Source organism: Lathyrus oleraceus, chromosome 5 (assembly GCF_024323335.1).
Source record: "Lathyrus oleraceus cultivar Zhongwan6 chromosome 5, CAAS_Psat_ZW6_1.0, whole genome shotgun sequence".
In the NCBI taxonomy this organism is placed as follows: Eukaryota; Viridiplantae; Streptophyta; class Magnoliopsida; order Fabales; family Fabaceae; genus Lathyrus; species Lathyrus oleraceus.
The window spans coordinates 514,092,405-514,119,088 of record NC_066583.1 but is presented as its reverse complement, the minus strand read 5'-3'; positions in this window follow the sequence as shown (position 1 = coordinate 514,119,088).

The window sequence follows — 26,684 nt, the reverse complement described above, 5'->3', positions numbered from 1 at the left end:
GCAGCTAACAGTGTTGTTAACCTGGATGGTGTCTCCAACCAGGGGCTCGGTGGATCCAGAGACGGTGAAAAGAGAGCAACCGTGGGTATGGTGAACAACAATGCTGCTGGTTTTGGTGCTGGTGGTCAACCTGGGCCCAGTCTGGGGCAGAATCTGAAGGATAATTTTGTGCCTCCGTTCTATGGCTTCGATGATGACAGAGAGGAGGACCGAGAAGCTGATCAATTCTCCATGCACAATGAGCCATTCGGTCAATATGGTGTCCCGCCGCAGAATAAGGAGATTCAGTTGCTGGCTGAAAAGGTAAAGGCTCTGGAAAGCCACGCCACTCCGGGATTTGTCAACATGTCCAACATGGGGCTGGTCGAGGGGATTGTGATCCCACAAAAGTTCAAGGCGCCTGCATTTGACAAATACAATGGGAGTTCCTGCCCGGAAACTCATCTTCAAGCCTTTGTCCGCAAGATCTCTGCATACACTATAGATCAAAAGCTTTGGATGTACTTCTTCCAAGACAGTCTGTCTGGAGGATCCTTGGAGTGGTACACCAAGCTTAACTCGTCCGATATCAAAAGCTGGCAGGATCTTGGTGACGCTTTCTTTAAACAGTATCAGTTCAACGCTGATATGGCTCCGAGTCGTACCCAGCTGCAGGGTATGTCTCAGAAAAATAACGAGGGGTTTAAAGAATATGCTCAGAGGTGGAGGGAGTTGGCTGCCAGAGTTCAACCTCCGCTAGTGGACAGAGAGATGTCTGATCTCTTCATGGGTACCCTGCAAGGGGTTTTTGCTGAAAGAATGGTTGGATGCCCGGTTACCAACTTTGCTGATATTGTGGTGGCCGGAGAAAGAATTGAAAGTTGGCTGAGAATGGGGAAAATACAAGGTAATGCTTCATCATCGACATCGAAAAAGCCATTCGGGAACGGTCAGCGCAAGAATGAGGGTGAATCAAGTGCTGTGTATGCCCAGGGAGGACACGGTAGGGATCGTTACTACCAGCACACTGCTGCTGTAACCATCCCTGTTGGTAATCAGTCAGTACGACAGCAACGTCAGCCACTTCAACAGAGAGCTGGGTACCAGATGAGAGGAAAAGGGGTTGATCGCTATTTTGACAAGCCACCCGTGACATATGCGGTTCTGTTCAAAAAGCTTATGGATCTTGGTTTGGTTCAGCCGAGGGCGATGGTTCCGATGAGAACAGATCAGAGGCCTCCTAACTATGATGAGAACGCCCAGTGTGAATTTCATTCTGGAACACCGGGGCATAACATTGAGGGCTGTAGAGCATTCAAGAATGTTGTCCAGGATCTGGTGGACTCTAAGGCTATCAATTTTGCACCATCACCGAATGTTAATGCTAATCCCATGTCGTCACATGGTCAGGCGATGGTGAGTGCAATTGCTGAGGATTCGGATCACGCCTGTGCAATGGGTGGAGAGAACAACAATGACTGCAAGTTCAGTGGTTGGATAAAGCCGTGCGTACCAGGAAGCGGGAAGGCTTAAAGAGATCAGCACTGTCGCTCATCCTGAAGAGTAATGATTTCTGTTTTGATTTTATCTGCATGAAAGCCATACGTGTTGCCCGACACGCAATGGTCCATTGTAAGGGCCACCTCATGTTTAAATTTGCATTTCTGCATCATTAATAAATGGATGTTTTTCAGTCAAAAAGCGGTGTTCCCTGTTTTTCATTTATTTTTGCAGTTTTAAAAACAAATAAAAATGGCAATGTTTATTTTCATTTTTTCCTTTTTGATTTGTTTCATTCCAACTCCAAAAATAATTCTCCGGATCTCATTGATAACAATTTGGTTACCCCTCGTATGACTCCGATAATCCGAGCAATCAGGCTGAAGAAGAGGGCGAAGAAGATTGTGATCTGCTGGAATTAGCCAGGTTGTTTAGACAAGAGGAGAAGGTGATTCAGCCGCATGCGGAGCGGATTGAGACAGTGAACTGTACACCGCCGAGGTCAGGAAGGCAATAAAAATTGTGGCCGCTTCAGAGGCAAGTCGAGAGCAGAATGGTAGCCTTGTTGAAAGAGCATGTGGATGCCTTCACCTGGTCGTGTCAGGGTATGCCAGGGTCGGATACTGGTGTCGTTGCACACAAGCTATCGTGGAAAGGAGATTGTCCTCTAGAGAAGCAGAACGCCGGTGCCACTTGTATGAGAGCCATGTTGACTTTGTTTCATGATGTGATTCAGTATGCTATGACATGATAGCAAAGTCCCAAACAGAAGAGGGGCATCTGGTGGAGATAATTCAAACTGAGGTTGAATTCAGACAAGTGCACTATCAGAGTGCGAGCCGGTAAACTGTTGGGGGTCATTATAAGGGAGGAATCGAGGTTGATCCTGCTTAAAAAAAAAAAAAAAAAAAAAAAAAAAAAAAAAAACAATAAGAGAAAAGCCTGAACCGAGGATAAAAAGAAGAGGTTCGTGGTTTCATAGATAGATTGAACTACCTGTCATGGTTCACATCTCATTTAACAGCCACGTGGGAACCCATTCAAAAGAAAAAGGATCAAACGGTCAGGTGAAATAATGATTGCCAAGGGGCATTGAAGAATAAAAGAAAAAGTTGCAGGAGCCTCCGATTCTTTTGCCTCCTGTGGAAGGAGCAATTGTTAATCTGTACTTGACGGCCTTCTAGGGGTCTACGAGGTGTATTGGGTCAGCATGACGCGTCTTGTCGAAAAGAGCATGCAATTTACCTAAGCAAAAAGTTTACCGACTGTGAAACAATACATTCACTGTTCGAGAAAACTTGATGTACTTTGGCATAGGCTGCTCGCCGACTGAGACAGTTTATGCTGGTGCATATCACTTTGTGGATTTCCGAGATGGGTCCGATCAAGTATGGGTTTGAGAATCTAGCGTTGACCGGACGGGTTGTGGAAAGGCGAAAGAATATTGACTGATTTGTGATACTCTCTGAAAGCAATAAAGGGGTGTATTGTCTGATTACATCGCCCAGCAACCTGTTGAGGTTATCAACCGATGAAGTTTGAGTTCCCTGATGAGGACATCTCGAGGTGCTCCAATCGAAGGATTGAGAGTGACCGATCCCGGAGGAGGGGCCTGACCCTGAATCCGAACGAATTCTGATGTCTGATGGGGAGGTTAAGGTGAATAAGCTTTTGTTGCCCGGATAACGTTTGAATGCACCGATGGTGTGATTGAGTAGGAAACTGGTATCCTGGGTATTGAACCTCGGTGCATCTACTGGGGCAACGCCTTTCTCCTTGGTATATGGAATGGAGGCTGTATTACCTGTTGAAGCTCAGATTCCCTCTTTGAGAGTCCTGATGGACGTGAAATTGCAAGAGGCTGAATGGGTAAGGACCCGGTATGAAAAGTTGAGCCTGATAGAAGAAAAGAGGCTAGCAGCCATCTGTCATGGGCAGTTGTACCAGCAGAGAATGAAGCGTGCTTTTGACAAGAAGGTGCGACCTCGGGTATATCACGTAGGTGATATGGTGCTGAAAAGGATCCTTCCTCCTCAAAACGATCGCAGGGGCAAATGGACACCGAATTACGAAGGTCCATTCGTGGTCAAGAAGGTTTTCTCCGGTGGAGCCTTGCTGTTAACGACCATGGATGGCGAGGATTTTCCATCCCCTGTGAATGCGGACGCAGTTAAAAAAATACTTCGTATAAATTGACCCGCTGGACAAAAAGAATAAAATAGTCCAGGCAAAAATGGGCATCCCGGCGAACCAAAAACAGAAAGAAAGGTTCGGGCAAAAATTAGGGATATAAATGAAAAATGTACACCCGGCAAGTCGAAAACCTGAAAGGGCGACTTAGGCAAAAAAAGGGTATCCCGGTGGACTGAAAACCCGAAAGGGCGGTCCAGGCAAAAGAGGGATTGAAACGAACAACTGCGTCTAGCATGATCGTTTGCGCTTTGGTTAAAGCATCTTGGATAATACCCGGTAGGGATCCATCAGAAGCGTCTTGTTCAGAAGGCAGAAAGCACGGAGAGTCTGAGGACATATGGGGTGTAACCGAGTTGGAACTCGATGAGATCACGGGTTTCACATTGCCATTAGGATAGATTTTTCCTTTTGAGCGCAATTACCTCTTTTCAGGAATTGCTTCCCTTTGTATTGCTCAATTTGAGCCACACACTTTTCCAATCAATAAAATGCATATTCAGTCAAATAATTTTGTTTTTGTTTTTCATTACCGCTTTGATTGCAAAAACATCTGATTATTTTTGACAAAGAATTTTGCATTTTAAGACATACAGGTTCCTTCCAATGCATGTCTATAAGATGGAAAGCTTGAAATCTTATTTGGAAGGTTGAGTGACCCAAGTGTTGAAATCTTGACACGCCTGGGGCACGGTTTTATCTGACGGTCTGTTTTGCAGGAACTGTTAGATATTTTCACTCACTTGCAGGTGGTGATGTGGAAGCTTTGTAACGGATCCCCAGAGAGTTCGATCAGGAACAAATGAATATGAAAGAATGACGAAGACGTTGAGACGTACGACGATCCTTGATGGTAATCAAGAAGACTCTTCAAAGTCGGAAGACTTGAAAGTTTGTAGAAATTCCCCAGAGGAGGACGGTAGGAAGAGAAGTAACGTTGAGACGTACGACGTTCCTTGATGATAATCAAGAAGACTCTTCAAAGTCGGAAGACTTGAAAGTATGCGATTCCCCGCAGAGTCCGCTCAGGGACGAGTGCATGAAGAAAGGACGGAGAGACGACGAGACGTCCGACGACCTTTGGAATTAATCAAGAAGACTCTTCAAAGTCGGAAAATTGAAATTTCTGTATAACTCCCAGGAGTACGCTTTCCGTCGAGCGCGGAGCGATTTGGAATACAAGATGATGGAGCAGAAAAGGTCCTGATGAGTCTGGGAATTCTCAAAAGTGGAAAGCTGATATGAGTATTGGAGGTGGATACCATGGTTCGACGAGTCGACGGGTGTTCTGTGCCAACTTTTCTCATTTCCCAGCTAGGTCCCCAAGCAGAGTTTTGAGGACTAGCTCCCCAGCAGATCCAAGGTTTGTGGACTTCTCCAGCCGAGTCAGGATGGTTACCCGACAGGTTCAAAACGATGTTTCCTCAGCAGCCAGGCCCGAAGGTTGCTATTCCCCGAGTGGAGCGGGTTTCAATGAAATATATCTCCAGCAGTGTTCATCCTACCAGTGGATTGGACAAGTTCCCGTAGCGGACGGATTGTTGCATCCCTAGCTGAGTTGATTCTACCTATGGACTGCGTGGGTTGTCCCTGTAAGACCCCAATTTTGGCCCTAAGATCCCTCATGGCCCATATCATCTCATATCATAGCCTCAAGGATCATTGCATGCCTTTGCTTCCCTCCTAGTGGGTAGGTTGCCTTGTGTGTGTGGTTCTTGATCACCAAGCATGTTTTGCATTTGTATATTATTGCTTTTCATATGTTTATCATCCAAAAAGTACAAAAATATTGTCAGTCTAACCTTGTTGCTTGCAGTTGAAGCAATTATCAGCAATTAGGTCAAAGACAGTCAACAGTCAGTCAAAGCAATTGATGATGGCCATTCTTGCAGAATTTGGGCACCATGACCAATAATCAAGAGTTCACACAACTTGGGACATCATTGGAAATCAAGGTCTCAAGGAATTAGGGTCTGGAATTCATCAGAAGTGGTTCAATCATGCAAAACCTTAGAAAAGTCAACAGAAAGTCAAACTTGGTCAACTGGCCATTTAATCAGTGATTTGATGGATGGAATTGATTTGAAGGAGTTCATTCATGTCTATACAAGCCTCATATGTCATGTCCAACCTCATCATGGAAGAATTTGAAGTCAAACAGAAAATTTCCAGAAATGGAAACTAGACCTGTAACTGAAACCTGCCATAAATGGAAAGTCTTGATCCTCAAACTTACATCATGATACAAGCTTCAAATGAATTTTTGCCCAACATGAAAGTTGAAGATCATGTTCTCCCATTTCCAAAAAGTCCTAGAACTCTCAATTCCCATGTGTGGTTGGTAAGTTATGATCGAATCGATTTCAGAAAATCTTGAACTTCAAAAGGCCATATCTCCCAAACCGTTTGGCCAATTTTGGTGGGGTTTTTTCCTACAAGTCACATTTGATCCCCTCTTTCCAAAAATATAAATTTCATGTGCCAAAACTTCACCAATCAAAATGGCATATTTTGACATTTCTCATTTAAATGCAAGTTTGACCAAGAGTTGACTTTTTGATATAAACATTTTTTCAACATTTGGCCAATTGGGAAAGCTCAGAAATGTCATTTAGAATGTGTTTGCAAAGTTAAAATATGCAGTACATGAGGCCATTGCTTGGTTGCTTGAATTGTAAGAAAAGTACAATTTCACCATACTTGTCCATACCATCCACCATGCTTTGCCTTGATACCTTCAAACAGAAACTTAAACCTCATTTTTCTGTCATTAGAGACCTCATCTTGCAGCCTAAACCAACAACAATAGAAGGCCATGCTTAGTTGCTTAAAAAGTGGAGAGCAAGTACATGTTTTCATGGAATTCATCCTACAGCCATGCCTAGAACCAGAAGGCAGCAGGATTGCCCATAATTTTCTGTCACTGATAGCAGCAATGGCAGCATGAAAAACCACAATTGAAGGACATTGCCTTGCCACCAAAAAGCAGGACCCAACAGCAGTTTATTTTTTGGGTGATGCATTTTCTGTCCTTTCGAAGACAGTAGCAGCAAGGGCAGCAGGAAAACCATTTGACCAAAAGCTAAAAAACTTGAAAAAGAAATTGGATCCTGCTAACATCCAACAGCAGTAAACCAAGCCTTGCATTTGGACCATCTATTCATCATCACAAACCCTGCCATGCCAAGAGAAATATCCAACAGCAAACCAGACTTCATTCTTTGTCACTAACCAGCTCTGCAGCCAACCAAACCAATCTCATTCTTTCATCTCCATTCTCAACCTTGGCATTTAGCATTATCTGTCCAAACAAAGGAACAAAACCTGCTACCACCATCCAACTGCAGCAAAAGTCATAAACCTAAACCTGGCTTGACCATACCCTCACCACTTCCTGTCATGAAAATGAACTAGCATCATCAAACCAACAAGAAACAGCATTGGTTCTCTCATTCACTCAAAAAACACACCTTGACACTTTCTCATTTTTCAGTCCACAAACTCCAAACACCTTGACTTTGTTTTGTTGGTTCATCATCAAGGCAACATCATGAGCACATTGCAATCACATTTTTCACACTTGGAAGCATTTGTTCTAGCACTGTTTTAGAAAAGGCCTCAGCCATGACAGTCCAAAATTGATGCCAAAAACAAGCCATCTCAAGCAAAGCTAACTTCATCAATCATCATCTGGGACCCTAAGGTGCAGCTGTTCACTTCAAAACCACCAAAAGGCATCAGCAACACAACTGCTCTTCCAAACTGGTGAGTTTTCCACTTCCACCTTTTTTAAAATTGACACATGTTTTGAATAGGTCTTTCAATGCTGAGTTTAATGCTGGCCTTAGTTTTGGTAATGGTCAAATGATGTTTGAGTTATTTTGAAATAAACATAGATGAGCCAAACTTATTTTGCATATAACTTGATGGATAGCTCAAATCAATAAAAACCAATGTTAGGATGTTGTTGTATGATGTTTGATGAATACAATGGTATGGCCAATTTTAAATTCTGGAGAAAAATTGTGAAACTCAAATTGGGGATGAAGATGTGAAACCCTAGCTTTCAAAATGTTTGCCCAGAATTTTTCTTCACATTCTCACGTGCATGGCCCCTTCTCCTCACCAACCAATGAAATTATTTCAAATTCTGGGCCAAAACGCACAGCTTTAGTTAGTGGGGCGCCTATTTACAATAGTGCCACTGTTGACCATTGCGTTGACCATTATGCCATGCTTTTGTTCATGTTTTGTTCCAATTGTTCCTCCACTTCTATAATTCATATTTGATTCATTATTCATCCAAAAATTATGAAACTTTTTTCATCATGTTCACAAGCATGTCCTCTATTTTATCATGAATTTTATTAATTTTTTGCTTGGATGGATATTAAATGGCTCTAGGGTTTGTGAAATGTGACAAAATTGATATCTCTTGCCATTTCAATTGTGAAATAATGATGTTGCATCCAATGAGCTTGAAATTTTTTTTGGTGAAACTAGACTCATTGACCTTTGTTTCCATATAGAGTTTATGCATTTCTCATTTGTGATGTGTGAGCTTTGATTTTTTGAAGTGAAGTGTTACATTTGGTGCTACATGAATGATATGCATTTTCCCAATTTTTGTTCACATGCTTCCTCACATCCAAATGACCCAATTTTTTGCATGAATCATCTATCACATGTCTAGTTTGTGTATGAATTTTCTTGGAATTAATTGTGCTGGTTTTCCATTTGATTGTGAATTTTCTTCCCTGCCTAGTCTATGGTTGACTTTTTGTGCTACACATTGCCATTTCATTTGTGAAATCCTCATACTATATTGTATGACCATGAAATTTCATATGTGATAACTAGACATCCCAAGCTTTGCATTGGTGTTAATCTCACTCATTTCTCTGCTGTTTTCAAATTGATATGATTTTTTGAAGTTGACCCATGCTTGTTGACTTTCATTATGCTTACTTGAATTTGGTTTGACTTCATGATTTTAATTGACTGCCTTCCTCTCATCCAAATGCAATGAAATTTGACATGCTTGCCATGCTAGGTGTTAGGATTGAATGTGATTTATTTGATAATTTTTGAGATTGTTTGGGTTGACTTTTGAATGAAGTCTTGCTGTTGACCTTTTTGTATGCCTCTCTTGCCATGCTTTGCATTTCTTGGTGTATGAAATGACAATGGTGCATGATTTGATTGTGAATCCAATTGAGATTGCTTCTTAAATGTTTGAACATGAATTGGGTTGACCTTCCTTTGCTGTTTGACTTTTTTCTTTCATCTTTGACCCTAGGCTAGTCCTAGTGGTCTTTTAAGCTTACAATTGAGCTATTGTTTCAGGTTAAGCACCAATGCCTCAAAGATCATTCAAATTTGACTGAGTTGGATTATATATTGTGCTAACCCTTGTTTTGTAGGTGTGACTCATATGAGTTTGGCTTTGTGCCTTGGCACCTCTGTTTATGGTTGACTGTTGTTTATCCATTTCTTTTGGTTTGAACTGTTGACTTGTTTACTAATAAGTTTGACTTTTTCAGGTACTTTAGTTGCTTAAGTTCTTTGAACTTGCTTGCTTTGCTATTTAGCAATTGCTTTTGAGGTATAAACCTTTCTTCTTCATGTAGTCTGGAGACCCGGTCTGTTATTTGACCGGGCAAACTGTCTGAAGTCCTCCTTAAGAGGCAATGCCTGTGTGTGTTTAAAATTGTCCCAAGCAGGAAAAGTCCTTCAAGTAAGGCAATTGGTGGAAGGTAGGGATAAGCAATCTATCCCCCACTATTCAGTGTGTCCTCTCTTTGCTCCCATTACATGGTTGAAGCATTGAGATAAAAACCCAAGATCTACTCGAGTCAATAATGTGGAGAGAGTTCCTACTTTCTGAACTCCCACACTTTCTGATATGCTCTCCCTGATTAGGGATAGAAGCAATGAGGCACACCCCTCATCTCCTATTCATCTGCTTCACCTTAGCCTCTCAATGGCAAGGTTAAGAGCGACCTTCACCTATTACAGTGGACTTTCAAAGTCAAACCCTCTTGTGTGAGCCCCCCATTGTTTGGCTATAGAGTGTGCTGTTTGCTATTCATTGATTGATTGATTGCTTCATATGCACATGTTTGCTTGTATGTTATGCATTTATCATCATCAATTGCCATTAGTGCATGATCATATCATTTGTCTGTATGACTTTTATTATTGTTGTTTGCCCATTGAGGACAATTGTAAGTCCATTGTTTTGGCATTTGCTCCTATGATATGGAAGGATAGAGTGTAAGACCTCATTGGTCACTCATATCTTCTGTTGCTCTGTTTGTATGTGAGGATACAGTTATAAGTCCCTGTAAGTTGGCATCTGTTGTCCTGTGATCATAATTTGACCTGTTTGATTGTATGTGAGGATACAGTTATAAGTCCCTGTAAGTTGGCATCTGTTATCCTGTGATCATAATTTGATCTGTTTGTTTGTATGTGAGGTTGCAGTTATAAGTCCCTGTAAGTTGGCATCTGCTTTCCTGTGATCATAGTTTGTTTATCTGTTTGTGTGAGAGGTTGCAATTATAAGTCCCTGTAAGTTGGCATTTGCATTCCTGTGATCATATTGTTCCTTTGTTTACTTGTATGTGAGGATACAACTGTAAGTCCCTGCAAGTTGGCATTTGTTTTCCTAGGATCATACTGTGTATGTTAGAGTAAGTCCAGACAGATTGGCATCTGACATCCATGTTTTGCTTTCTCTGTTTATGTGAGGTTGCAACTGTAAGTCCCTGCAAGTTGGCATTTGCATTCCTGTGATCATATTGTTGCTTTTGTTCTTGTATGTGAGGATTCACTGTAAGTCCCTGCAACGTGGCATTGGTATTCCTATGAGCATATTTGTGGAGTTAACCTAAGTCCAGACAGATTGGCAGTTAGCTTCCGTTTCTCATCTTTGTTTTTCTTTTGAGGAGATTAGTGTAAGTCCATTGAGTGGCATCTGATATCCATTTCTGTTTTAGGAGACTGGTGTAAATCCATCTATTGGTATCCGGTATCCGCCTTTTATTTCTTTGCATGTGGAGATTAGTGTAAGTCCATTGAGTGGCATCTGATATCCCGTTTTGTTTTAGGAGATTGGTATAAGACCAGTGATTGGCATCCGATATCCGCTTTTTGCTTTCTTTGTTTGTTTATTATTATCCATTGCATTCCAAAGGACACACTTGAATCATCTTCAATATGATTTCAAGAAGTGAACCCTTCTAGGAAGTTTTACAATCCATCTTCATCCATTCATTCTCATTATGTCCTAAACCTTTTCACACTTTGAATTCAAACTTGACATAAGTGTTGTGCAAACATCTTCATGTTTTCTAACTAAAAACCTGGACCCAAGTCCTTGACTTTTTTTCAAACTCCATTTCATAATACTTCTTTCAAATCAATCTTAATCATACTTTGACTTCATTTTCATAATCACAATCAATTAACTTCACCCATTCACTTGTTTTGGCTTTGTCCATTGTTAATCTTTTCATGCATTAGCCATAGGTTTCAATTATCATTGTGGTTGATGTAAACCTCACCTTATCTTTAGTGAGTCGACTATAAGACTTCCGTACTGAAAACAGGGTTAACCCCTCTAGTGCGTCGAAGCTATCCTCACATGGTGGATGTTGGTCTTGGTCGAGTTTTCTCCCATTGATAATGAAAAGCCTCAGTGCTATTGTTTAAAATTGAATCCATCAACCTTTTTGAAATCTTTTAGCCGAACTACGGCGTTTTGATCCTTACCTTTGATGGAAGGTACGTAGGCAGCGGGTTCATCCGTTCAAACCCAATAATAAAATTGTATATTCTTTTCTCATCATCCCAATCATGTTTGCACAATACTTATGTCATAACAAATAACAATTTAGTACAACAAGTGTGAAAAGGGCTCCCTAGGAGTACCTAGGACGTAGTGGGTGCCTAACACCTTCCCATTGCGTAATTTACCCCTTACCCAGACTCTCTGATCTTTTATTAGTTTTCTACGTGTAAAACTTCTTAGGCTTTTGTTCGCTTTTTAGCCAGTCCTTTGGATAAATAAAAGTGCGGTGGCGACTCGAAAATCATTGTATGCTTTGCTTATGGTTTAATCGATAAATCATATAGCGACGAATACACCGCTACAGAAAAGTGGCGACTCTGCTGGGGAGACTATCGATCCTTGGTGGTATTGCCTACTTTTCACCCTTGTTGTGCTATATTATTATCTGTTATTTGACATATTTTGTACAATTTGGGATAACTGTATTGATTGTAATGTTTGAATTGCTTGATATACAATTGCTGTTTGCTTTGGTGATCTGTGAGATGAGTTCTATACCCGAACTCGAGTGCACTCTAGGATAGGAGAATGGCATAGTCTTGTTGACTGGTGTGGAGTATTCCTTAGCCAGTTGACTTGCGAGTCCATTCACTTGGTGGAGGTCATGTTGGATTAATAATGTCACACAAGTTATTTGTGGTTAGGCATTATTCTTTCAATCATGTTCCGCAGAAGCCAAGGACCTTAGCTTACCAAGCCCATCTTGGCCTATTTTCTAGGACCGTAGTGCGGAGGTCGTTCAGATGTCAGTTCTGATACGATTGTCACGCGATACTACACTCATGAGAGTTTCTCTTGAGAATATTCTTGGAATACGAGTATTCGTTCCTCCGATAATATTCGAAAGATGGAACGATGATTATGGGAACCTCTGATAGAACATGTCTGGCAGGTTTAAACCCTAGTACACTCCCTTTGGGTGGTTCTTAACCGAGACTCCATGCTCGTGACTCTCAACAAACCCGTGATTCGTGGTTGAGTCGTTCAAACATTGTTAATATCAATGGATCCCGGATCAGGTGTAAAACCTAAAATCCACCAAAGCGGCTGGTTGATATTAAGAATGTCTGAACCGGTTCATGTACCGTTAATATCAATGGAACTTGGGTGTCGATAAGGTGAAAACCTAAATCCACCAAAATGGATGATTGATATTAGGGATACATAGAGCTTTCCCACGACCTTTGTTTGGTGTGCTTTGCTTGATCCTTGAGTGTGTTTGTTGCATTCATGCATTCACGCATTCATCCGCATTCATGTCATCACAAAAAAAAAGATTTTCGAGGAACTTAAAAAAGGGTTTATTTGCAAAATTTTCAGACATGGAAAGACCAAAGAGGCATACAAAGAAGTACAACTTTAGACAGCCCGATGTAAAAGAGTTAAGGAATCTGACATCGTATGTACTAGATCCCTTGGGTTTCAAAGCTCGCTATGGGAAGCTTCTACCACTGCTCACCACTCAGGTTGACGAAGGGTTGATGAGTACTCTGGCTCAGTTCTACGATCCGTTGCATCACTGCTTCTTATTTCCGGACTTCCAGCTATTGCCAACCTTGGAGGAGTATTCTCATCTCATTGGGATTCCAATTCTGGATCAAGTGCCGTTCAGTGGCTTAGAGAGTATTCCATCTGCTCGAGATATTGCTAGCTTGTTGCATATAGATGAAGATCTGATTAGAGCTAATCTGACTACCAAAGGCGGAATTCAGGGTTTTCCTTCCGAGTTCCTCATTGCCCAAGCTACCTTTTATGGGAAGGCCATGAGTGAGGGTGCCTTTGAGGCTCTATTCGCGTTACTCATCTATGGATTGGTGCTATGAATTGCAAATCTGATGCAATGTCCAATGTGTTGGTGGACACTGGATCTTCTCTTAATGTATTGCCAAAATCCACACTCTCTCGACTATCATATCAAGGTCCTCCTATGAGGCAGAGTGGGATTGTTGTGAAGGCGTTTGATGGGTCGCGCAAGACCGTGATTGGGGAAGTTGATCTCCCTATCAAGATAGGACCAAGTGATTTCCAAGTCACTTTCCAAGTAATGGATATCCACCCATCTTACAGCTGTCTCTTAGGCAGACCATGGATTCACGAGGCTGGCGCCGTGACATCCACCCTACACCAGAAGCTGAAATTGGTGAAGAACAAGAAATTGGTCGTAGTAGGGGGAGAAAAGGCTCTCCTGGTTAGCCATCTGTCTTCTTTCTTGTACATTGACGCAGAGGATGAAGTTGGAACTCAGTTCCAAGCTTTATCTATTGATGAACCAATCGAGAAGAAGTCTCCTTCATTCACTTCCTACCGTGATGCTAAGCTGGCCATTGAATGTGGTGCAGTTGCTGGATTGGGGAAAGTGCTTGAACTTGAAGATAACCGATCCCGGGCTGGCATTGGCTATGGTTCTGGGGCATGCAATGAGCAAGGGCTGTTCACAAGTGGAGGATTCATCCATGCTGATCAACCTGAAGAAGAGGAAGTTGCTGCTATCATTGAAGAAGAAGATGCAGAAGACTTGAACAATTTTGTTATTCCTGGTGGTGTCTGCCACAATTGGATCGCTGTAGATGTTCCTACAGTCATCCATAGATCAGAGTAAATTGTTCATTTTGTTTAAAACCTTCTCCCATGCCAAAAGGAGAAGTGATGACATTGTTGGCAGCATTTAATACAATGATGTTTTCATTCAATTAATGCATTGTTTAACATTTGTTTTTCCTTTGTTTTCACTTTTTGCTTTTCTGCATGAAATCAGTGATCACAAAAAAAAAAAAAAAAAAAACCATAAAAAAAAAAAAAAAAAAAGAGCAAACATTTTTTCATCTGCATAATGGTTTGCTTGTTTAAATGCTGAAGTTTTTTCCTTAACCAAAATCATTATGCAGATTGATCCTAAAACCCATTGAACATAATGATCCAACGCCATCTCCCAATTTTGAATTCCCTGTATTTGAGGCAGAAGAAGATGACGTTGAGGGGATTCCTGATGAGATTACCCGTCTTCTTGAGCACGAAGAGAAGATCATTCAGCCGCATCTCGAAGACTTGGAAACAGTCAACTTGGGGTCTGAGGATTGTGTTCGTCTGGTGAAGATCGGGGCACTTCTCGAAGGGTCTGTCAAGGAAGATTTGGTCAGTTTGCTACGAGAATATTCAGATATCTTTGCTTGGTCCTATGAAGACATGCCGGGTTTAGATACAGATATTGTGCAACATTTCCTGCCTTTGAAGCCTGAGTGCGTGCCTGTGAAGCAGAAGCTCAGAAGAACTCATCCAGATATGGCAGTAAAGATCAAAGAAGAAGTTCAGAAGCAAATTGATGCGGGGTTTCTGGTGACTTCTACATATCCTCAATGGGTGGCCAATATTGTGCCTGTTCCTAAGAAGGACGGAAAGGTCCGTATGTGCGTCGACTACAGAGATTTGAATAAAGCTAGTCCAAAAGATGATTTTCCTCTACCACACATTGACATGTTGGTAGACAATACAGCTAAATTCAAAGTCTTTTCCTTTATGGACGGATTTTCTGGATATAATCAAATCAAGATGGCACCAGAGGATATGGAGAAGACAACATTCATCACACCTTGGGGAACATTCTGTTATCGAGTGATGCCCTTCGGTTTGAAGAACGCCGGAGCCACGTATCAACGAGCTATGACTACCTTGTTTCATGACATGATGCACAAGGAGATAGAAGTCTATGTTGATGATATGATCGCTAAGTCCCGAACGGAAGTTGAGCATGTTGAGCATTTGTTGAAGCTTTTTCAGCGTTTGAGAAAGTTCAAACTTCGCCTGAATCCGAACAAATGTACATTTGGAGTCCGTTCCGGCAAGTTGTTGGGTTTTGTGGTAAGCGAAAGAGGTATTGAGGTTGATCCTGCAAAGGTCAAAGCAATACAAGAGATGCCTGCACCCAAAACTGAGAAGCAAGTCCGAGGTTTTCTTGGCCGTTTGAATTACGTTTCCAGATTTATATCCCACATGACTGCCACATGTGCGCCGATATTCAAGCTCCTCCGGAAAGATCAGTCTCATGATTGGACCGAGGATTGCCAGAAAGCTTTCGACAGTATCAAAGATTATCTGTCCGAACCTCCGATTTTGTCTCCGCCTGTAGAAGGAAGACCTCTGATCATGTACTTAACAGTTCTTGAAGACTCGATGGGTTGTGTACTCGGTCAACAAGACGAATCAGGGAAGAAGGAGTTTGCTATATACTACCTCAGTAAGAAGTTTACTGATTGTGAGTCTCGATACTCTACACTTGAGAAGACGTGCTGTGCTTTAGCTTGGGCTGCTAAGCGTTTGCGCCAGTACATGATAAATCATACAACTTGGTTGATATCCAGAATGGACCCAATTAAGTATATCTTCGAGAAGCCTGCTTTAACTGGGAGGATTGCCCGTTGGCAGATGTTGTTGTCTGAGTATGATATTGAGTATCGAGCTCAGAAAGCTATCAAAGGTAGTATCTTGGCTGACCATCTAGCGCACCAGCCGATTGAAGATCATCAGTCTGTTCAGTATGACTTCCCTGACGAGGAAATTCTGTATTTGAAGATGAAAGATTGCGATGAGCCTACACTTGATGAAGGTCCAGAACCTGGTTCCAGATGGACGATGGTGTTTGATGGCGCTGTTAATCAATATGGAAATGGAATTGGGGCAGTGATTATCACTCCTCAAAGTTCACACATTCCGTTTACAGCAAGGCTAACTTTCAAATGCACGAACAACATGGCGGAGTATGAAGCCTGTATAATGGGACTTGAAGAATGCATTGATTTGAGAATCAAGTATCTTGATGTCTATGGTGATTCGGCCCTAGTTATCAATCAGATCAAGGGTGAATGGGAGACGAACCAGCCAAGTCTCATTCCGTACAGAGATTACGCAAGGAGAATTTCAACATTCTTTACAGAAGTTGAATTTTATCACATTCCTCGAGAGGATAATCGGATGGCGGATGCTCTTGCAACGCTTGCTTCCATGATAGTGGTCAGATGGTGGAATGATGTCCCCAATATTACTGTGATGCGCTTGGACAGACCCGCTCACATATTTGCAATCGAAGAAGTGAAAGATGACAAGCCTTGGTATTTTGATATCAAAAATTTCCTCCAGAACCAGGTCTACCCGCCTGGGGCATCTGTGAAAGATAGGAAAGCTTTGAGAAGGTTGTCAGGCAGTTTCTACCTCAGTGGTGAAGTGCTGTATAAGAGGAATTTCGATATGGTTTTGCTCAGATGCGTGGATAGACACGAAGCAAACCTATTGATGACTGAGGTCCATGAGGGTTCATTTGGTACTCATTCCAATGGACATGCCATGGCTAAGAAAATGTTGAGAGCGGGCTATTATTGGCTGACAATGGAGTCTGACTGTTGCAAGTATGTGAAGAAATGTCACAAGTGTCAAATTTATGCGGATAAGATTCATATTCCTCCGACACTCCTGAATGTGATTTCATCACCATGGCCTTTCTCTATGTGGGGAATCGACATGATCGGCATGATTGAGCCGAAAGCATCCAACGGGCATCGGTTTATTCTCGTAGCGATTGATTACTTCACCAAATGGGTTGAAGCCGCTTCATACGCGAATGTAACCAGACAGGTGGTTGTGAAGTTTATCAAGAACCAGCTGATTTGCCGTTATGGTGTGCCAGAGAGGATCATTACTGATAATGGATCCAATCTGAACAATAAGATGATGGATGAGTTGTGCGCTGAATTCAAGATTGCACACCATAACTCCTCTCCTTACAGACCTAAGATGAATGGGGCTGTTGAAGCTGCTAACAAGAATATCAAGAGGATCATCCAGAAGATGACTGTCACGTACAAAGATTGGCATGAGATGCTGCCATTTGCTTTGCATGGATACCGTACGTCTGTACGCACTTCAACAGGGGCAACCCCTTTTTCTCTTGTTTATGGCATGGAAGCCGTTCTCCCAGTAGAGGTGGAGATCCCATCAATGCGAGTCTTGATGGAAGCCAAGTTGCCTGATGCTGAATGGATTCAGAGTCGTTATGACCAGTTGAATTTGATCGAAGAGAAGCGATTAACTGCCATGTGTCATGGTCAGTTATATCAGCAGAGAATGAAGAAAGCATTCGATAAGAAGGTCAAGCCTCGTGTGTTCCGAGAAGGTGACCTCGTGCTCAAGAAAGTTTTGTCTTTCGCGCCCGATTCCAGGGGCAAGTGGACTCCAAACTACGAGGGTCCATATGTTGTTAAGAGAGCCTTTTCAGGCGGTGCTTTGATGCTTACAACAATGGATGGGGAGGATTTCACTCGTCCTGTGAATTCGGATGCAGTCAAGAGATACTTTGCCTAAAAAAAAAAAAAAAAAAAAAAAAAAAGTATATGCAAATGAAAAAACAGAATAGCTCGCTAAGTTGAAAACCCGAAAGGGCGGCTTAGGCAAAAATAAGCGTCTCGGTGGAGAACCCGCAAGGGTAATCCAGGCAAAAATTAGAGACTTGAAAAAAGAGAATATTTGCATCCCGCTAGATTGAGTACCTCACCCTGGGGCAATCTAGGCAAAAATTAGGGATTTGGCAAATAACTGCATCCTGACAAGACTTTCTGGTTTATCGGTCGTCATTTCGTCAGAAGATTCTCGATTCGTCGTCAACCGAAGCTTCGGATACATCGAGATTCAAATTGGTAGAGAAAGGATCATTATGTTCAATGTAGCCCTCTTCCAATATATATCACTGATTTCAAATTTGTACAGATCTATGGAGTCTTGCCATTTGCAGGCTACCATTCCATCAAATCAATTTGAGCTTTTATCCAATTATTTGCACTCTTATTTGTTTCAATTCAACAAATGTTTTGCGTGTTTTAAATTGATAAAATATCATTGTTTTAAACAAATCAAAATTTTTCAAAAAAATTGTTTTAAACAAGTGAACATTCACAAGATTGAAAGGATACTCAAGAATATCTCAGTGCTCTCCCGAGGGTGGCATGATTTCCAACAGGTAGGACATTGGTTCATATTCCTGGTTTGGTGGTATTTTCTTTCTTCAGATCTTTGTTGGGGTTGTTCCTCGAATAGAGTTGTTGTTGGGGTTGTTCCCCCAGTATAGTCGCAAGCAGAGTGTTGTTGAAGACTTCGTTTTCTCCAGCAGCAGTTTTCCCAGCATGGGTGTTTCCTTGTGAGTTTCGGCGGTTGATGGTTTGTCATCTTGGTGCCCCGTCACTTTCTCCAGTGGGTCGTATGCCCCAGACTTTATTTGTCTCCTCGGCAGTCATGAGTAGAGCTGTTATTGATATCCCCATCGGATTCGCGAGCAGAGTTGTTATCACTCTTCCCAATGCAGTTGCCAGCGGAGTTGTCTCCTCAGCACGATCGCTTTCTTTTGAAGACTCGGTAAGCCGGCGGTTTGATACCCGGTACTTTACCTTTTCCCCGGCGAAGTCGTCTGCGGAATTGTTGCTATCTCTCCATCAGAGTTTGTTCTCTTCAGCAGAGCAGGATTTATTTTCCTATTCAGCGGTTGATTGGGTCGACATCCCAGTGTTTTCAACCATCTTTTTTCTCAGCATAGTCTGCAGAGTATTTGTTATGGCAATTTCGCCTGTTGAGTACTCCTTCAATCCCCGGTATGGTCGGATGATGGCTCTACCATCCAGAGAACGGATTAATTTCCTGACTGTTTGTGATCCCCAGTAGAGTGGCTTATATTGCAGAATCTACTTGTTGTGATCAGTTTGCTATGCATATTCTTTCCCAAGTAGAGTGGTTCGTTGCAGAATCTACTTGTTTGATCTGTCCTCCCTCAGTGGGTTGTTCCCCAAGAGAGTAGCCGACAGTTTTCCCCAGTAGAGTTGCTTATGCAGTTAGATTCTATTTGGATGATATCACTCTCCCTCAGTGGGTTGTTCCCCAGCGGAGTTATGTGGATTTGCTTCTACAACAGTTCGTGCTTGTGCAATGCATCCTTTTGTTTCTCAGTTGACACTGAGATCCCCTGCAGATACTTTGGGACTTCTCTTGTTCCCCTACAGATTCGTCTTGGTGGCTGCTTTGCCCATTGTGACTTTCTGTACCCTGATTGGTTTGTTTCCTGATATCTCTGATCCTCTGCTTCTTCAGCAGTACCCGCAGATCTTTGCTTTACAGCATGAAGATCTCCGCAGATTGGTTCTCCAGCTGGTTGTTCCCCTGGAAGTATAATACCGGACGTTTTGATTCCTGAACCTGTTTGTGTTAGAATTGTCTGTTTTGTCAGCATTCATCAAACATAAATCACGCATATTCATGCATACTCAAAAACATTCAGATATTCATGTTGCATTTCTTGCCATATATCTTTTGTTTGTCGTGTCTCCTGCAATGGGCAATACAGATCTCTTTATAGATCTCCCCAAGCAGATGTCGGGTGTCAAAATCTCTCCATATAGAGTCAACCCCATAAGCAGAAAATGTTGCCTTTCCTTCTGCAGTTCCCCACTGAGATATATCCTCGTGGATGACGGTTTCTTCTGTTTCCTCCCAACACATATATTGGGATGGATGTTCCTATTTGAGTTACATCCTCATTAGGACGTGTCTTGATTCAGTCTGTCTTTTCGGATTATTCCCGAATTGGCTATTTGTCAAATGTCTTGTGCTTCCCAGTGGGTTGTTCCCCAGCGAAGTAATTTTGGGCCGCTACCCTCATACCTGTGGTTATAAGTCCTACTTTTCCTGGCTTTCTTGACAGAATTTGTGGTTATACACCTTTTATTCTCCAGCCAGAGTTTTGGTTTTCTACCTAACAGTCGGTAGTTGTAAATCCTATTTTCCTGCTCTCCAGCAGTTTGTGGTTTGTTATAAACCCTATTTTGGTTTCCCGTGCGGATTTGTGATTCGTTCTATCCCCATGTGGAGTTGTTGGTCTTCTATCCCGTATTCGGTAGATGTAAACCCTAATTTTGTGGTCATCTCCACCCTTTTTGGCCCTCTGCCTACGAACCAGCAGTCGTAAGTCCTATCTTTGCGGTTTTTCTACTTACAAACCGGTAGTCATAAACCCTGTTTTCTCCACTTGCAGAGTTAACTTTGTTGTTCATCTCAACCGATGACAATTTCCCTTGTGGTTATCTTCATCTAGTTCTTGATGTTGATTTTTCCTTTGCTTGGATAAGTTGCTCAGATCAGCACTTATATCCCTCGCAAGTCTTTTGTGGATAATTGCCGTATGCTAGAAATTTTATCCCCAGTGGGTCCTTTCACCTTGTGTCAGTGATTGTGTTCCCTGGATCATTGGTTTTCACCAGTGAATCCTCAGCAGATCGCCTTTCATTTACCCTTTTGTCGGTAATGTCTGTTGCTCCTTTTGATTGGTCATCATTATATACCTATTCTGGTATCCTGATGCCTTTCTTTTCGGATTTCTATCCTATAAACAGCCTACAACCCGGTTAAGGATAATCTTCCATGCGAGGTTATTATTCACGTTTTGACGGCTATGAATAATATGTCTCATGCGCTCTTTGGTCGGAATCCTTTGTTGATCTTCCCCAGTCGAGTAAGATTCGTTTTCCCGTTGTGGAATCGAATGCCCATCCTATAAACAAGTCTGCTTTTCTAGCTTTCTTCAGGGTGATGAGTGTCTTGGAACACAAAACCAATTCACGATTTCGGATTTTATCCTATAAACAACCTACGACCCGGTTCAGGATAATCTTCCTTTGTGAGTATTCCATCCACGTTCTGACGGTAATGGATATTATATCTCGTTCACTCTCGAGTCAATCTTTTGATTGTTTTCTCCGCAGAGTCAGATTCGTATTCCTTGTGGAATCGAATGTCCATCCTATAAACAAGTCTGCTGTTCTAGCTTTCTTCAGGGTGATGAGTGTTTTGGAACACAAGCCAATTCACGTCTTCGGATTTTATCCTACAAACAACCTACAACCCGGTTCAGGATAATCTTCCTTTAGTCAGATTCGTATTCCTTGTGGAATCGAATGTCCATCCTATAAACAAGTCTGCTGTTCTAGCTTTCTTCAGGGTGATGAGTGTTTTGGAACACAAACCAATTCACGTCTTCGGATTTTATCCTACAAACAACCTACAACCCGGTTCAGGATAACTTTCCATGCGAGTACATTATCTACGTTTTGACGGCTATAGATAATATATCTCATGCACTCTCTTGTCGAACACTTTGTTTGTTTCCCCAACTGAGTAAGATTTGCATTCTTTACAGAATCAAATATCCATCCTATAAACAAGTTTGCTTTCGCTCTCTTCAGGGTGATGAGTGTTTTGGAACACACACCAATTCACGTCTTTGGTCGGTCACCTGTTACATACCTACAACCCGGTATCCTTGGTGTTCCTTCCTGATTTTTTGTTACCCTCATACCGGTAACACCTCATTCTTTGGTGCTTCCTCAGTGAAGTTTTCCCGTTGCTTCTCCCCAAGAGTCAGCTTGTGTCTCTCCAATGGATTTATTTTCCTTTGGATTTCTTTTCCCAGTGTGAGTCCTTCACTCCCCAGTGAGGCCTACAGTCTGTTTTCTGTTATCTTCTAATCAGAGTCGTGTCTTGTTCACGCTGTGTCAGTGTTGTTTATCCCCAACTAAAGTCTTGTCAGAGTCTCTGTTCCTGGTGAGTGTATTACTCCGATAGGATCGTCTTTTCTTCTGTGTTAACCATATTCCCCACAGAATTTGTGTCTTTTGCATACATACATTTGCATCATGAGGTCTCTTAGGGACCAAAATTTGTCTCATTACTGTTATTTAAGCCCATTCTACCGCGTCGAGATGAAGATTTCTAAACTTCACTTCTCCGGCTAGCATGACCTTAAATAGGGGCATCTGTAAGACCCCAATTTTGGCCCTAAGATCCCTCATGGCCCATATCATCTCATATCATAGCCTCAAGGATCATTGCATGCCTTTGCTTCCCTCCTAGTGGGTAGGTTGCCTTGTGTGTGTGGTTCTTGATCACCAAGCATGTTTTGCATTTGTATATTATTGCTTTTCATATGTTTATCATCCAAAAAGTACAAAAATATTGTCAGTCTAACCTTGTTGCTTGCAGTTGAAGCAATTATCAGCAATTAGGTCAAAGACAGTCAACAGTCAGTCAAAGCAATTGATGATGGCCATTCTTGCAGAATTTGGGCACCATGACCAATAATCAAGAGTTCACACAACTTGGGACATCATTGGAAATCAAGGTCTCAAGGAATTAGGGTCTGGAATTCATCAGAAGTGGTTCAATCATGCAAAACCCTAGAAAAGTCAACAGAAAGTCAAACTTGGTCAACTGGCCATTTAATCAGTGATTTGATGGATGGAATTGATTTGAAGGAGTTCATTCATGTCTATACAAGCCTCATATGTCATGTCCAACCTCATCATGGAAGAATTTGAAGTCAAACAGAAAATTTCCAGAAATGGAAACTAGACCTGTAACTGAAACCTGCCATAAATGGAAAGTCTTGATCCTCAAACTTACATCATGATACAAGCTTCAAATGAATTTTTGCCCAACATGAAAGTTGAAGATCATGTTCTCCCATTTCCAAAAAGTCCTAGAACTCTCAATTCCCATGTGTGGTTGGCAAGTTATGATCGAATCGATTTCAGAAAATCTTGAACTTCAAAAGGCCATATCTCCCAAACCGTTTGGCCAATTTTGGTGGGGTTTTTTCCTACAAGTCACATTTGATCCCCTCTTTCCAAAAATATAAATTTCATGTGCCAAAACTTCACCAATCAAAATGGCATATTTTGACATTTCTCATTTAAATGCAAGTTTGACCAAGAGTTGACTTTTTGATATAAACATTTTTTCAACATTTGGCCAATTGGGAAAGCTCAGAAATGTCATTTAGAATGTGTTTGCAAAGTCAAAATATGCAGTACATGAGGCCATTGCTTGGTTGCTTGAATTGTAAGAAAAGTACAATTTCACCATACTTGTCCATACCATCCACCATGCTTTGCCTTGATACCTTCAAACAGAAACTTAAACCTCATTTTTCTGTCATTAGAGACCTCATCTTGCAGCCTAAACCAACAACAATAGAAGGCCATGCTTAGTTGCTTAAAAAGTGGAGAGCAAGTACATGTTTTCATGGAATTCATCCTACAGCCATGCCTAGAACCAGAAGGCAGCAGGATTGCCCATAATTTTCTGTCACTGATAGCAGCAATGGCAGCATGAAAAACCACAATTGAAGGACATTGCCTTGCCACCAAAAAGCAGGACCCAACAGCAGTTTATTTTTTGGGTGATGCATTTTCTGTCCTTTCGAAGACAGTAGCAGCAAGGGCAGCAGGAAAACCATTTGACCAAAAGCTAAAAAACTTGAAAAAGAAATTGGATCCTGCTAACATCCAACAGCAGTAAACCAAGCCTTGCATTTGGACCATCTATTCATCATCACAAACCCTGCCATGCCAAGAGAAATATCCAACAGCAAACCAGACTTCATTCTTTGTCACTAACCAGCTCTGCAGCCAACCAAACCAATCTCATTCTTTCATCTCCATTCTCAACCTTGGCATTTAGCATTATCTGTCCAAACAAAGGAACAAAACCTGCTACCACCATCCAACTGCAGCAAAAGTCATAAACCTAAACCTGGCTTGACCATACCCTCACCACTTCCTGTCATGAAAATGAACTAGCATCATCAAACCAACAAGAAACAGCATTGGTTCTCTCATTCACTCAAAAAACACACCTTGACACTTTCTCATTTTTCAGTCCACAAACTCCAAACACCTTGACTTTGTTTTGTTGGTTCATCATCAAGGCAACATCATGAGCACATTGCAATCACATTTTTCACACTTGGAAGCATTTGTTCTAGCACTGTTTTAGAAAAGGCCTCAGCCATGACAGTCCAAAATTGATGCCAAAAACAAGCCATCTCAAGCAAAGCTAACTTCATCAATCATCATCTGGGACCCTAAGGTGCAGCTGTTCACTTCAAAACCACCAAAAGGCATCAGCAACACAACTGCTCTTCCAAACTGGTGAGTTTTCCACTTCCACCTTTTTTAAAATTGACACATGTTTTGAATAGGTCTTTCAATGCTGAGTTTAATGCTGGCCTTAGTTTTGGTAATGGTCAAATGATGTTTGAGTTATTTTGAAATAAACATAGATGAGCCAAACTTATTTTGCATATAACTTGATGGATAGCTCAAATCAATAAAAACCAATGTTAGGATGTTGTTGTATGATGTTTGATGAATACAATGGTATGGCCAATTTTAAATTCTGGAGAAAAATTGTGAAACTCAAATTGGGGATGAAGATGTGAAACCCTAGCTTTCAAAATGTTTGCCCAGAATTTTTCTTCACATTCTCACGTGCATGGCCCCTTCTCCTCACCAACCAATGAAATTATTTCAAATTCTGGGCCAAAACGCACAGCTTTAGTTAGTGGGGCGCCTATTTACAATAGTGCCACTGTTGACCATTGCGTTGACCATTATGCCATGCTTTTGTTCATGTTTTGTTCCAATTGTTCCTCCACTTCTATAATTCATATTTGATTCATTATTCATCCAAAAATTATGAAACTTTTTTCATCATGTTCACAAGCATGTCCTCTATTTTATCATGAATTTTATTAATTTTTTGCTTGGATGGATATTAAATGGCTCTAGGGTTTGTGAAATGTGACAAAATTGATATCTCTTGCCATTTCAATTGTGAAATAATGATGTTGCATCCAATGAGCTTGAAATTTTTTTTGGTGAAACTAGACTCATTGACCTTTGTTTCCATATAGAGTTTATGCATTTCTCATTTGTGATGTGTGAGCTTTGATTTTTTGAAGTGAAGTGTTACATTTGGTGCTACATGAATGATATGCATTTTCCCAATTTTTGTTCACATGCTTCCTCACATCCAAATGACCCAATTTTTTGCATGAATCATCTATCACATGTCTAGTTTGTGTATGAATTTTCTTGGAATTAATTGTGCTGGTTTTCCATTTGATTGTGAATTTTCTTCCCTGCCTAGTCTATGGTTGACTTTTTGTGCTACACATTGCCATTTCATTTGTGAAATCCTCATACTATATTGTATGACCATGAAATTTCATATGTGATAACTAGACATCCCAAGCTTTGCATTGGTGTTAATCTCACTCATTTCTCTGCTGTTTTCAAATTGATATGATTTTTTGAAGTTGACCCATGCTTGTTGACTTTCATTATGCTTACTTGAATTTGGTTTGACTTCATGATTTTAATTGACTGCCTTCCTCTCATCCAAATGCAATGAAATTTGACATGCTTGCCATGCTAGGTGTTAGGATTGAATGTGATTTATTTGATAATTTTTGAGATTGTTTGGGTTGACTTTTGAATGAAGTCTTGCTGTTGACCTTTTTGTATGCCTCTCTTGCCATGCTTTGCATTTCTTGGTGTATGAAATGACAATGGTGCATGATTTGATTGTGAATCCAATTGAGATTGCTTCTTAAATGTTTGAACATGAATTGGGTTGACCTTCCTTTGCTGTTTGACTTTTTTCTTTCATCTTTGACCCTAGGCTAGTCCTAGTGGTCTTTTAAGCTTACAATTGAGCTATTGTTTCAGGTTAAGCACCAATGCCTCAAAGATCATTCAAATTTGACTGAGTTGGATTATATATTGTGCTAACCCTTGTTTTGTAGGTGTGACTCATATGAGTTTGGCTTTGTGCCTTGGCACCTCTGTTTATGGTTGACTGTTGTTTATCCATTTCTTTTGGTTTGAACTGTTGACTTGTTTACTAATAAGTTTGACTTTTTCAGGTACTTTAGTTGCTTAAGTTCTTTGAACTTGCTTGCTTTGCTATTTAGCAATTGCTTTTGAGGTATAAACCTTTCTTCTTCATGTAGTCTGGAGACCCGGTCTGTTATTTGACCGGGCAAACTGTCTGAAGTCCTCCTTAAGAGGCAATGCCTGTGTGTGTTTAAAATTGTCCCAAGCAGGAAAAGTCCTTCAAGTAAGGCAATTGGTGGAAGGTAGGGATAAGCAATCTATCCCCCACTATTCAGTGTGTCCTCTCTTTGCTCCCATTACATGGTTGAAGCATTGAGATAAAAACCCAAGATCTACTCGAGTCAATAATGTGGAGAGAGTTCCTACTTTCTGAACTCCCACACTTTCTGATATGCTCTCCC